General features: G+C 40.4%; 1 protein-coding gene across 3 annotated transcripts in view; it reads right to left on the bottom strand.

The window, feature by feature from the left end:
* Positions 1-14,723, bottom strand: part of rassf7a (Ras association domain family member 7a) — a 46,542-nt gene that overhangs the window by 23,844 nt on the left and 7,975 nt on the right. The window contains exon 1 of one of the 3 annotated variants that reach the window (XM_054776614.1): positions 4,927-5,330. The exons of the other annotated variants lie outside the window; for them this stretch is intronic. The gene's annotated coding sequence lies outside the window, so the exon portion shown is untranslated. Of the gene's footprint in view, positions 1-4,926; positions 5,331-14,723 lie in introns of those variants that run through there. 3 annotated transcript variants of the gene reach the window in all.

Raw genomic sequence — 14,723 nt, 5'->3', positions numbered from 1 at the left:
TTCTGACTATTTTTTTAACCATTATTAGAGCCCTGTAGACATGAAATAACACCCCTATTGTCACCTTCACACTCCTATTAATCTTTGTTGACACCATGTTGCTAATGTGCAGGCAATGGGATCACTGCAGGGACACAAGAGACATGGCTTTAAGCATAGCATGCTACCGAGCTAACTAGTTGGCCTCCAATTTATTTATTCTAAACTTAAGAGAGGGTTTGAAGGTGAGGAAAAGGGACTAAGTAAGAAGCCAAAAATGTACCGCTTCCACACAGAATGGGGGGAGAATGTTTTTTTTCCCACTCTATCATGTTGGACATACCATGGCAGACTACATGCAGTGTAGTCATGTCATGCAATGTAATGTCATGTCTCATCAATAATTTGTGTCATTACTGAAGCCTATAATGACAGAATGCTACATATGACTTGTCTTTCAATATTATGGACTAATAATAGGCCATAGTCAACCATGAAAGAGTGATCATTTATTAGTACTTTTTTTTTAACGCAATAGAGTGAGGGAGCCATGTTCGAAACGCAATGTAGTGAGAGACGACTGTATGGGGTTTCTTATTAGCTGAGTTCTTTATTTCTTGAAGAACTTCCTGAAAGAAACCTAACCCCAATAGCTTGTGCATGTACTGCATGTACAACGTCTCATCTCTGCACTAGAGATGGGAATAATGATTAACCAATCATTAACAATTACTTTTTTTGGGTGAAACTGAATTTCTCAACCAAAAAAATAAAAAATAACATTCAATTATAGCCAATGTAAGCAGCTAAACTTTGCCAAACTTCTATTAGCTGACAACAAACATAACTAGTGTGTGTGTGTGTGTTACCTGGGACATACTGTAGTTTACGTGCTCAACGCAGGAAGAGGGCGGGATATAATGCTTGCAGTACATTTGAAAGTTAGTGCCATCTAGGCAGTGGCCTATCTGTAACATACAGCAGCTTTAAGCAACTGAGGCAAAATTGAGTCATTTTCTATTTAAAACAGACATAAGGCATTGAGGTTGAGGAAGACCTCGGCTATGGCACAACTAACATAACGATATATAACAAATAATATAATTTAATAATACTAAAAAGTAACAATTACATGATTAATTTATTGTATAATTTTACAGTTAATCTGCAATTTTGTTGAACTACCCATGCATCATCTGTGTTCCCCACTCTTTGTATGCAATGTTTATTCAGTTAACGTGGTGTGTTGTGTGTTTATCACCACATGAGCACATCAGATGTTCAAGCAGAATACCAAGCAGATGGCAACAAACATTCCCTAAGGGATGGATTTCGCAAAACATATGCTGGTTTCCAACAATAACCGCGTTTGCAAATGCACTTAAAATGTCTTAAGCAGGAACCACAGTGGAATTCCTTCTCCAAATCCCCTCCTTCCTCTCAGTAATTATAGCCTCCCAGCTGACAAAGCACAGGTCTGTTGTGTTTGTCTTTGCCTCCTCGGATACAACAGGTGAAGTGGGGCTTGCCAGGCTAGATGCCAGTCTCTTACTGGTTCTGTGAGCCAAGTATGTTTTACTCATCCTGGTTCCATAGAGACACTTGGGAGATGACAAGCCTCCATTTATTTAGAACCTTAAACCCCCCCAACCAGAAATTAATGGGGAGGAAATACTGTATTGTCAGTGTGTATCCGACAGCTTGCATCCTTGTACTGTACAACAGGCGACATCTTACACAAAAAAGGAATGTTCCCTTGTTCATCAACTCCGAAGAGGAGAAGTCAACTCAGTGAAGATGATTTATTTAGAGGAAAATACAAGATTGAAAACTGGGTTGACTTTGGATTGGAATCAAGTGTAGGGGAGGACGGAGAGATGGGTGTGAGAGATGAGAATGTAATGCAAGGAGGACCGGATCAATCTTTTATCACTGCAGTGTACTTTCATCCCTAATGGATCTGACATGAGCACAGCATTGCCTTCCATCCCATTGCACAGGCAGGAGAAGGGCGCGTGGAACAAGGAGTGTGAGAGTTAGACCAGCTCCAAAAAGACATCTACAGAAAGAGAGAAAGTGGTTTGAACCACATTCCCAAAATAATCACAGCCCGAAACTATGCAAACATATTATTTCACGTCCTAGCGTCATCCTATTACCTCCGGCCCTGAGTGCATCTGCAGGAGTCGGTAAATATGCCTGATAAGGGCCCGAGAAATGAAGTCACTTCACAGCATGAAGAATTACTTTGTGAATTTCCATCAAGACTCCCCAATGATATCGTGCTGTGTATGGCCGGGCTTGCTTTCCTTTCCACGTGAGCTAAATGACAGACAGGCACTCGGCTGACAGGCGACACATTAGCTTGCGCTAGATGAGGATGAGAATTTATCTGCATGTTAGAGATGTGAAAGAACGGTACATTTAAGAGAGTATAGAAAAACTGTACAGTGACAATCAGAGGATGCTCAGCTCTTACCATCCAAAACGAGCTCGTTCAAGGACAATAAGAGAAGTGGAGGCATAGAGGGAGATGTAAGCATGCAGAGAGAAAACAAGTACTCACGAGCAAACCATATTATTAACCTGCTCTGTGCTGGGAAAGATATATGTTTTTTACGGTCAGTCTTTTTGGCAATTAGATAAGAGATAGAAATGTTGGGCATCCTAGAGCACAACTGTTAAACTCAAGGCCCGGAAGGCACAGAAATGTTTGGAAAATAGTATTAAGTTGGGCCGTATCATGAATCTCATCAAACAACATGCTTCCGATGATTTACGCAATAAAGTAATTCTGTCAGTTTAAACGTATCCTGTAGCTGAACTTAAGTGGCCACAGTATTATACTGTATATAGCACTAATTGCACAAACATTGTTGCTAAAGTAGTTTAACTGTACACGACTAAAACGACACCACTTTAAAACCATTACAACCTGTCTGTACAAAAGAACTTAAAGAGGCATAAAAGAGACATAAAGAATGCTGGGAAATGTGTAATTTACCCATTCAATAGCTACAAACTCTTCTGGGTTACACCTCTCTCTGTTTTTGTGTTGATATAATACAGCTAATATAAGTTTTTGCCCAGATGTTGAGAGAATAACAAAGAGGTGCTCGATCACCTGAAACGAACAACCACAGCAAAACAACCATAGTCATACTGTGTATTCGCAGACGTATGTCCTTCCCTTTTCCTGGCTCATCCAATCAGCAGTCAGGACACATTGACAGGCCTGTAGACTGTTGGAAAGTAGATATGTCAGGGTGTCGGTTGTTTTGTTCGGTCCGCAACCTTGAAGTCGAATTTGAGTTCTGGTCTTCTGTGTCCTTCTCTGAGAAGACTTTCTACAAGACTTGTCTATGGGAAATTTAGTTAATAGGATGACCTGGCTGAAAACCTTTAACCCCTTTTACACAGCCTGTGAAAGACCCTGCCCTCAAAATGTCACAGAATAGGGGAATGGAGTCACTCTGCCAATATTCCACTTTTGGACTTGTGTAAATCGGGAATGCCGGCATGGCGAGTCAGAGTTGTGAAGTTCAAACTGCCACTGTTGTGTTAAAAGCAATGTTGTTGTCGGATAAATAGTCTAAACCCAGGATGATAGCTGGTTGTGTAAAATCACGTAGCATTGGCAATCTCCTGCCTCTACTGCGTGTAAAGGAGGCTACGTCTTTTTTCTTCCAAAGGTGTTTGATGGGGTTAAGGTCAGGTATCTCAAATTTTTTCCACAGCAAAATTCCATTTATGGACCTTGATTTAGGGCAAGGTCATGCTGGACAAAAGAAGAGTCTTCCCCAAACTGTGCAAAACAAATCTGAGAGCATAGAATTGTCTAAAATGTCTTGGTAAAATGAGAATAGAATTTTCAAGGAGAAGATTAGGCCAATCTCTGATTAATTAATTAATTGATTAAGGGGTAGGTCTCAATACTTAATTCATACTGTAAATCTTCCTCTACTCTGTATAAATTGTCAAATCAGTCTTAAAAAAACACTCGGTCAGACTTTAAAGTGACAACACAAAGGCTTGATATGGGGTAAGTGGCAGCAATTAAACCCGATAACTAGAAGTCAAATAAATAAACAAGGAAACTGTTGAAAGACAACAAAAAAAACATGCTATAGTATGGTTATTGATTAAACACTTCTCCTACAATCAGCAATTTGTGATCAATTTGAAACCATTCAGATGGAGATAACATACATAACATATAGTATGTGTGTGACACCCACAGTAAGACAGGAATTTTGAAAAAATACAGGTGAAGTGGGTTTCAATCCATATCCCAAACAAAAATTTCAGGCTAATGAGTTTTTTATATGACGTCAGGCATAATAATGAGTCAATGTTTAAAAAGGCAGTGGTACATTACATTTGCATGATGTTAGTATTTGAGATGTGTAGCACACTAACAGTTAAGTGAGGCTGGCGCATGCTGCACTGAACTCTGTCCGAGCCACCAATGAATTAATCTTTAATCCTCCAGTGATAAAAGCAGCAGCCGGTGTGTGACTACAAGAAGTAGCCTGCACTTGTCTCATAGTTCTAACAGGGAACACTGCATTTAAAACAGAAAAACACACACTTGGATGGTTGCTCTTGTGCAGGTAGCACTTCAACCACAAATCACTCACACAGAAGTACAAATCATGAGCACAAAGAGTAAAGTTTCACCCAAACAGGTTTGAGGTTTTTCCTACTGGAAGACTGCTTGAAAGGCATGCTTGAAGAGACGCAGCCTAATTCCCTAAAAGTGTGACACAATGATATACAGAAAAAAAAAACTATCCTTGTGAGTTTCTCACACATGTTTGCCATTACTTTCCAAACACACAGTGAAGCCACACACTTAACAGCTGACTTCAGAGAAACTTCCCTGTGCCGACATTCAAAACAAGCAAGGAAACATTCAGACACACAAAAACCTTTTCAGCCACTCACCAGGAAGGGGAGCTCTTTCTTCTTTTTGCTACCTTTAGTCTTCTGCCTGTATTAAGATCTCACAGCTTCTCTCCCTTGCTGAGCAAAATCCTTTACTTCAGAAACAGTAGCAGAGTCCTCCCGATGTATGCAAGGCAGCGCTCACACGCATGTGTGTATAACAGAAAGAAAGGACGGCCAGTCAAGAAGAAGAGGTCAGAGGCAGTCGGACGTGGTGATCAAGAGATAATGAAGGATGTCGCGGCTTCTCAATTCTCGCTCCGTCTGGCTGCCTGGCTCAGGAATGTTCTGCTCCTGGGTGTCTCCACCACAACCAAGATCTGAGAGCCTGGAAGAGTTTTCTGTCTCTCTCTCTCTCTAAGCATGTCTACACCCCTCCTCCTCCTCTCTGTTTCTCACCCACAGAGAAACACACCCTAGCCGTCACTCCTCCCTCTGTCACTCTCTTCGTCACTCTTCACCCTTTCCTGTTGTGCTGACAGGTTAGATACATCCCCCTTTACAGGTAAGACACTGCCTTCGGCTTCACGTTCTCTGTATCACTTTCCTCATATTGCCACCCTGTTCTATACCCAAATGTACATAGGAAAATATAAGTCAATACTATGTACAGTACATGTATGTACAGTATGCATGTAATATGTTTGACGCCAAAGACCTATAACCCAGGGCATAAAACATCCGCATTCAGCCTCCAGTGACGTGTGCAAATTAATCAGTCACAGTGTTGTTGGTTTTTTTTGCTTCCTTTTTTCTGGAATGAGATCATAGTCCAGGTGACCAGGTGCACAGTTGGTGTGCTCGTGCCTTAGAGAGTACGAATGTAGCAAACCTAATCTGACCACTCTGCTCCTGAAAGGCTTGTGTATACACAACAAAAGCATTTAAAAGACCCTACACACAAATAACTCAAAAAATGTTCTCACTCCAAATCATCCTCAGTTTTAAACTGTTTTTTTTTACACAGTTTGCTCCCTGACTACCGGCCAAACCTGAAACTTAAGAGTGGTGACTGATACCGCACCTGATACCAAAAAACAATACCGTGTAACAAAAAGACTTTTGTCTGTGGTCCATTTTAATACCAAAAAGCTATCATAGTAGTCACGCATGTTAAAAAAATCCATCCTTCCATTTTCTGTAAGTTGTTGATCAAATGGATAAGTGATCAATCTGTTACAGCTCTATTTAGGTCACGGTTCGGTGTGTACCGCAGCACAGTAAGTGAACAAAATGCAAAACATAAAACTGCTTAGCTTTTTTGTTAACTGATTTTCAACATGAAGCATGAAAATGCAATTGCAATCTACTGGCAGGTAATTCTCCAATAAATATAAAATAAAAATACTGACAGCATTAAAAAAAAAAATTGAAGGATATGGGGTGCCACTTTGATGTGTGATGATGCTAAAACCAATCCAATGTAGCTCAGTATATTGTACTATAAGCTTTGTGTTATAGGTGACAAAGCAAATGAGTGTAATATCTAATAATACATCTTATTAAAATGTTTTGTTTCTAGAATAAGCTACAGGTCAATAAAGAACAAGCTGTGGGCTGACAATGGCCCCTGGGCCGCACTTTGGTCACCCTTTGTTTATAGTACTTGGATCACATACAGTCCTAGCTCTCCGCTACAATTCCAAAAATACTGGGAAAAATAAATACATGAAAAATAAATGCATTAACAGTGCCCTCCCCTCTCGCAGAGTGACCAACAGATATGCATTTTGACAACTGAACATGCCCACCAAGCCTCACCGCTCTCCAGGCACGCACCAACACCAACAACCAGTAATAACACAAAGCTTTGTCTTCAAATATGTATCACTTTTAAAAAACCTTTCTACAGATTGATATACAGTGCAGGCCAAAAGTTTGGACACAGACAACAAAACTGATGGTCCCAACCCCATTAATAAGGCATGAAATTCCACTAAGTAACCCTGACAATCTGTGAAGTGAAAACCATTTCAGATGACTACTTCATGACGCTCATTGAGGGAACACCAAAGGTTTGCAGCGCTATCAAAAAAATTATATAACATAAAATGTGTCTAAAACATAAGACATATTTAGAGCTATTTCACACTTTTTTTTCACACAAAATACCATTTTTAAATTAACCTTTTTATTATTAATGGAGAAAACAAAATCCAAACCTGCATGGCCCTGTGTGAAAGACTGCCCTCAAACCTAAAAACTGGTTGGGCCACCCTTAGCAGCAACAACTGCAATCAAGCGTTTGCAGTAACTTGCAATGACACCCTTACAGGGCGGTGGAGGAATTTTGGCCCACTCCTTTTTAAGGTCATGCCACAGCATCTCAATTGGATTCAGGTCAGGACTTTAACTAGACCACTCCAAAAAGTCTTCATTTTGTTTTTCTTCAACCATTCAGCGGTGGACTTGCTGGTGTGTTTTAGATCATTGTCCTGCTGCAGAACCAAAGTTTGTTTTCGTCTGATATTCTCCTTCAGGATTTTTTTCTAGACAGCAGAATTCATAGTTCCATTTATCACAGCAAGTCTTCCAGGTCCTGAAGCAGCAAAACAGCCCCAGACCATCACACTACCACCACCATATTGTACTGTCGGTATGAGGTTTTTTTTCTGAAACTCTGCGTTACTTTTACACCAGATGTAGTGGGAGACACACCTTCCAAAATGTTCAACTTTTTCCAAGTGTCTTTCTTATGTTGGAGTCATGAACACTGACCTTAACTGAGGTAAGTGAGGCCTGCAATTCTTTGGATGTTGTTGTGGGGTCTTTTGTGACCTCTTGGATGAGTCGTCGTTGCATTCTTGGAGTAATTTTGGTTGGCCGGCAACTCCTGGGAAGGTTCACTACCGTTCCATGTTTTTGCCATCTGTGGATAATGGATCTCATTGTGGTTTGCTGGAGTCCCAAAGCTTTAGAAATAGCTTTATAATCTTTTTCAGACTGATAGATCTCAATGTATCTTACTTAAGTTATTTTTTAACGGGAGGGGCAATCACTTTTTCCCCACACAGGCCATGTAGGTTTCGTTTTTTTTCCACCCATAATAATAAAAGTTTCATTTAAAATCTGCATTGTGGAGGAGGGATCTTGGGCTCAAGAGGGCTGGTGACCACTGCTGTAAAACATACTGTAAAACATATAGCACTGTACAAAGCTGATGTAAAATATGTTGTTGCATCTCAAAACATTATGTAACCCACTCACTACAGTTTATCATATACGGTCAAAAGAGCACACTCACTTTTTATAGTCAGGTTAGCTCTATGGAGGATTCTTTGACTCCTGTGGGCCATTTTAGTATTCTGTCTATGAAGCAATGCTTTTGGCACATCTAAATTGCGCTGTCAGACATATCACTTAAAGAACAGTCAAGAGGAAAAGTCTCTTGAGGTATTGCTTTACGAAAGGCCAAAGTGAGAAAAGGTTGAGGTGCCATATAGGAGTGACATTTTAAAGGACAGGAGCAGTAAGCACACTATATGGATCTATTCACCCGAAGAGGATGATTTACAGTACAGTATGTGTTCATCAACATATCCACACAGAATTAATTGAAGGGCTCTTTCGTGACACTCCCAAAATCTCACGTAATGGTTTATGAAGCTGAAAATACAAACACCTGGAATCAGAGTGTTGGGTGAGGGTATTGTAACATCACATAGAGGATTATCAGTTCGAAACCTCCCAGAGGGTGCTGACACCTTCCAGGCATTCCTCAGGGCACCTCCTACGGCTGTGCCTGCTTCAGTGCGCACGCCTCTGTCAAACTCCACATATCATCCCTCATTTTCTGTGTGACTCACTAACATTCTTTTCAGCCCCTCGTCCAGCCCTTCCCACTCCATTCAACAGAGAAGCAAAAGAAAACAAAGACCAAAACCAATGCTTTCATAACTCATTCCTGATGTTGTATTATTTATTACCACAAAAAATGAAATTTATCTCTAATAGAAGCCAAAGAAACAGTTCATCCCATAACATATAATGGGTATACTGTAAATCTGCCCAAAGAGTGGTGAGCAATTCATAACTCGGCAAGGAGGAGGTGTGAAAAAGGCTCTCTCATAGTGACTGACTGTTTTGGTCTGGCAGGGGTTAAAAAGGTTCTGAGGAGGGTAGCAGGGAGAGGGGAATGCATGCTGATAGTGTCTTTGTTGGCCTTTATGCACCGTGGATGAATAGAATTAACTTGCAGCTACGCTGTGCTCCTTCCCATCTTCTCATTTGGGACCCCCACATCTCGTTTTCTGTGTATTCAACTTTTCACAAGTTGGCCAAGCCTGGATAGTAAACTAACTGGCATCAGAAAACAACAAACCTGTTTTTGGAAAACAACAAAAATCTCTGAAAACTGAGGACATTTTTTTCCCGAGCCAGCAAGGCAAGGTAGTAATGTTTATATGTTTGTGCCAAACATGCCTCAGTACAGTAGGGCTGTCTCATTATGGTTAGGCCATGGCCATTGCCTCTGTTGTGTAGCTATGCCTTGTGTATCATTAGGACTTTCAGCAGTGAGAGTAATTGCACTGCTCAAATGTAAATAAAGTGCATCCCACTTCGAGAACAAACAAAGACTTCCCAGAAGACGATTCATGTCTTGGAAGAAAATTTATTGCATAATATCTCTTGCATCAAACTATTTCAAGGTAAATCAGAGGGCATAAAAATGGAATGGAACTTTCAAAAATAAGGAGGCAGGGCCACTAAGTGTATACTTACACAAAACCCTTTTTTTTAACTCTCCCATTTTGCATGCACATAATACACAGTACTTACAAGGCCAGTAGTTAGTGATGAGCCACACATGCACGCCAGCTGCGTCTCCTCCTGGACAAAACCATCTGTTGAGCAGGCTTTGGCAGTGTGTATTTGATAGGTGAATGAAGACTTTGGTAGGTAAATTCCAAAAACAAAAATAACCACAAATTTCCCGTCAGCACTGTAGCTAGGCCAACAAAGTGTCAACGCACCATCAACCAATGTATCCCTATGACTTCTTGACAATAAAATTGCCACTATTAGACACCAAATAAACCACTTCCCCCCATCAACGGACGTCATACATTCCTCCAACACAGTGGCCAAAGAGGAAATGCTAATGACTGACACACACCTAAACAGATTGTGTGCCATCAACTCTTTTAATCCCTTACAATTTCCTCCTTAGAAAAATACCTTACATTTATAATGCAATTAGAATTGCATTGGAGATGAGGTCTTCCGTAACCACAAGCACAGGCATTACAGTTTGTTGAGTATTTTGTATGTATCGAGGCTGACATCCCATTAGAAAGTTAGCCAAGCTCCATTCGTTTCTGAAATACTGGGCAAAATTGGCCAATGATCTATTTCATTAATAAATGTAAGGACTTTTGCTTTTAATTAGCAGCCATTTTATTTACTATCAGAAAAGTACACACTGTATATAAAATAAGTGTAAAGGGTAAAAAAAACAAAAAAAACAAATTAAAAATATTAAAATGGAAAAAACAAATTTGGAAAAAAAAAATGGAATTTGGGAAAAAACAAAACTGATTTCATAAGGCCCGAATAATGCACTACACCAGTGGTTCCCAACCTTTTTTGACCCACGGACCGGCTTGTGTTCCCACAAATCTAGTGCGACCAGGGGGGAGTTCGTACATTATAGCAATCTAATTTACATTATTTATTATGTATTGTGTAAAACTAAGACATGAACAACATCAAATTAAAGCACAAAATCAATGCAGACCCACCATCCACCAGTACAAGCCTGGAGTTTGTTTTTCAGAGAGATTATTACATCGCTGCTTGCAATGTGCAAAGTTTCCAGTGCAAAAACACTTCTCAATTATTCTTGACCGTCTGACCACATACAGGAAGCAAAGTTTGGCAATTGTCATCCATTGAACAAAAGAAGAAGGGAAATAATCAAAAGAGAAGTAAACATGAATGATAGGAGGCCACAGGTTTTCATATAATGCACAGACATCACGCATTGATGGTTTAGTTGGATTCAAATGAATCTGATAATGGATATTTATCCATTGCCAAAGTGGCAACATGATCACAACACAAGTATGCCACATTGCCCCCAACTTTCGTGAATGTCAACTAATATAGGACCCTATGAAATTTTATTTTTTCACAAATTCTGTTTTGTTTTCTAAATTATATTTTTTCCATTTTAATTTTTTAGAATTCCATTTATTGCCTTTTACACATACAGTGTTTTAACACTATAGAGTGTGTGCTTTTTGAGTTTATGAATAAAATATCTGTTAATTAAATGCAAAAATACTTCCATTTATTGATGCAATACTTCTTTGGACAACTTTGCCCAGTATTTCAGAAACGGATGTACAGTGCTAGTTTATTGCAGTAAAATGGTTCCAGACACGGCCACGATAAGTGAATTTCCGCAAAGCAGGATTCAATATTAGCTTTGGGTAGTGACCGAAAGGATAAGATCGCAGGTACAAGCAGCCGAAATGAGTTTTCTCTGTAAGGTGGCTGGGCTCTCCTTTAGAGATAAGGTGAGAAGCACTCTCATCTGGGAGAAACTCGCAGTAGAATTGCTGCTCCTTCGCATTGAGAGGAGCCAGATGAGGTGGCTTGGGCATCTGGTCAGGATGCCCAAGCCTGACCAGCAGGAGGCCTCAGGGAAGACCCAGGACACGTTGGAGAGACCGTGTCTCTCAACTAACCTGGGAACGCCTCGGGATCTGCCGAGAGGAGCTGGACAGACGTGGCCGTGGAGAGGGAAGTCTGGGCTTCCCTGCTTAGGTAGCTGCCCCCGTGACCCGACCCAGATAAGCGGTAGAAGATGGATGGATGGATGGATGGATGGATAGGATTTAATATTAACCAACAAAACATGTTCATAGTTACAGCATAAAAAAACCTGTTTATGACTTTTTAAATGCGTTTTTTAATGAGCCTTGTAGACGTGAAATAACATTCCTATAAGTCACCTTTACACTCCTATCATTCTTTGTTTATATCACAATGCACAGACTACGGGATCACTGCAGGGACATAAGAGACGGCTGCAGCTAGCATAGGAAGCTACCGAGCTAACTACTGTACTTAGCCTCTCCAATATACTTATTCTAAACTTAAGAAAGTGTTTCAAACAGAGTGGAGAAGAAGGACAGAGTAAGAAGCCAAAAACCACTTACACGTCGGACATGCCATGGCTGACTCCATGCTGTGTGAATTTAATGTAATATAACATAATGTGTCTGTAACATTGCTGATGCCTAGTAAATAGAATACTACATATAACTTGTCTTTTGACTAATAATAGACCATAGTCAACAATGAAACAGCAATTATTCATTAATTAATAAAAAAAAAAACATAATATAGTGAGGGAGCAGTGTTGGAACAGCTATGTAGCGAGGGACTATAGCTTCGCTAACTTTTCTATTGGGATGTCAGCCTCTGCACACAATGCTACAAAATCCTCAACAAATTGTGATCTCCGTGTTGGTAATTAAGAGGGACAAAGTCAACGATGCAATTCCAGCATTTTTTCATGACACTTTTATTTTGTTTGCGCAATTTGACAGCACGTGGCGCACAGCCGGCTGGAAGTGTGTTGAGAATGTCTCTTGCCTGTTACATGAAACGACCTTGGGTGCAAATATAAAAGTGCCGCCTCCTGTTGTGGCTTTCGTCCTTATTTCACTCAGAACTCACACAATGTCAGCAGGCATCCTAAAAGCCTTGCTTGCGTTATCAAGCGGTAAAACACAACACGGTGTAAAACACTCATACATGAATCGCACATACACAGCCTCACTAGCATGCTCTGCTAAACTAAGCTAACCCTGCGTCCACATTACACAACCCTAACGTCCACTCATATGCCGTACGAGAGGAATTTCTACTTTTGTTTTCCCCTCACAAACGTTCCTTCTCCTCATGATGACAGCATTTCATTCACATTATGTGAATTTTCGCAAGATTTCGCATTTAACAGTAGATTCAGTTTTTATTGGCCAATTCCGCAATTCCGTCAGTGATTCTGTTAATGGCAAAATCATGGGGCCCTACTAATAGGACTATAATCACGGTGACAAAAAAATAAAGGTACTGGCCTGTGTTGGGGGTAGAACTGCTGACTGAACAATGATCTAAATACAAACAACAGCAAGTGGAAAGGCACTAGTTGGACAGGAAATGTGGGTTAGAGGCCTGAGAGTTGTCAGGTGGTAACAGGTCAGAGGTCAGAGGTAGACAAAAGCTTCTAAGCCCCACACAGAGCAAGGCGGAGGCCCCCGGACGTTCTCACTGACTGTCTGTCTCCATTTACCTCTACCCTCTTCATGCATTAGTGCACTTGTTTGAAATTGCGTTCTTGCATCAATTTGTCTAGTCCAAGTCGTTTTTTCCTTTTGTGGTTGTTCAGCATATCAGTCTTCTGTCCATTTACTCCGTACATTGTTTACAATACAGTTGCCACTGAGTGTCTGGGGAAAAGGGCTAACCAAACACCTGCAGGAACAACAGCAGTTAAAAGCTTTCACTGCACCAACCTCGTCATCCCTTTTCCTGTGTGGCTTTACTGGATCAAAGCTGTAGCTGTGTTAAAGTGAGAAAGCCCTTTGTAGTTTGAATCCATGCACTATGCACACTTACAGTACACACACTAACAGAAAAATCGACTGTATGCCCACATACGCACACACAGACATGATGACAAGAGCGCATAATAGAGTTGGATCTCTCAAATCATATCATTCCAACAACAGAAGCTCTATTTTAAAGCAGAGAATTTATGCAAAACAGATTCACACAACTGCAAGCTTAAAGACCTGTTGAATTTTAAAGAGTCCATCACCACCTTCATCAGGGTTGGAGTGTGTGCTGGAGTGGGAATGTGCGTGAGACTGAATTAATGATGTGTGTTGGCAGATATGCTAGATTACTAATCAGCTCTTTATACGAGGGCCATATGTGCATGGGTGTGTGCAGCCCTCTGTCATATGCCATGCATGCATATCATACATCAGCAGATATGTTAGGATTGTCTGGTCGGCAGTGGTGACATGGCAGCTGGTCAGACTAGCAAGGCCTTTGTGCCAGTTTCACCCTGATGACATCAGTGACAGGAAAACATACTTTGGCTCAATGACTCACATTTCAGTGGTCCTGTTTGTTGACTTTATGAAAATGAAGTGACTTATACAGTTTGTACAAATGTAGGGTTTGGCTTCATACTGTATCTAAACACTACCTGTAGTGTAGTACTGCGACTTTAGACCATCAGAACTAATCACAGATTAGTGAGTTAGTGAGGCACATTTGTTCTTGCACCCAGCGTGTATCAACCGTCAATTGCCATTCTCAACACACACAACACATTCCGGCCTTCAAAATAAGAGCGCTCCTTGTCACATTTGTCTAATTGTGTAAAGGGTGTCATTAAAATAGCTTACATTAATAACGCGATTGGCATTACATTTGCCACATCTTCCTTAATCACAAGCACAGGCATTACAGTTTGTTGAAGATTTTGTAGCAATATGTCCTCAGGCTGACATCCCGTTAGAAAAGTTAGCTAAGCTACATCCATTTCTCAATTACTGGACAAAATGGGCCAATGGTGTATTGCATCAATAAATGGAGGGATTTTTGCATTTTATTTACTTACACAAATAGCACACATGCTATGCTGGTAAAATAAGTGGAAAAGGTAAAAAAAAACTGAATTCTAAAAAACTAAAACGGAAAAAATGGAATTTGGGAAAAAATAACAGATTTCATAGGGCTCTAAGACTGTTAAGAAAAAAAGTCATACATTC

Source organism: Dunckerocampus dactyliophorus, chromosome 5 (genome assembly GCF_027744805.1).
Source record: "Dunckerocampus dactyliophorus isolate RoL2022-P2 chromosome 5, RoL_Ddac_1.1, whole genome shotgun sequence".
Lineage (NCBI taxonomy): Eukaryota > Metazoa > Chordata > Actinopteri > Syngnathiformes > Syngnathidae > Dunckerocampus > Dunckerocampus dactyliophorus.
This window is presented reverse-complemented; position numbering and strand designations above follow the sequence as displayed.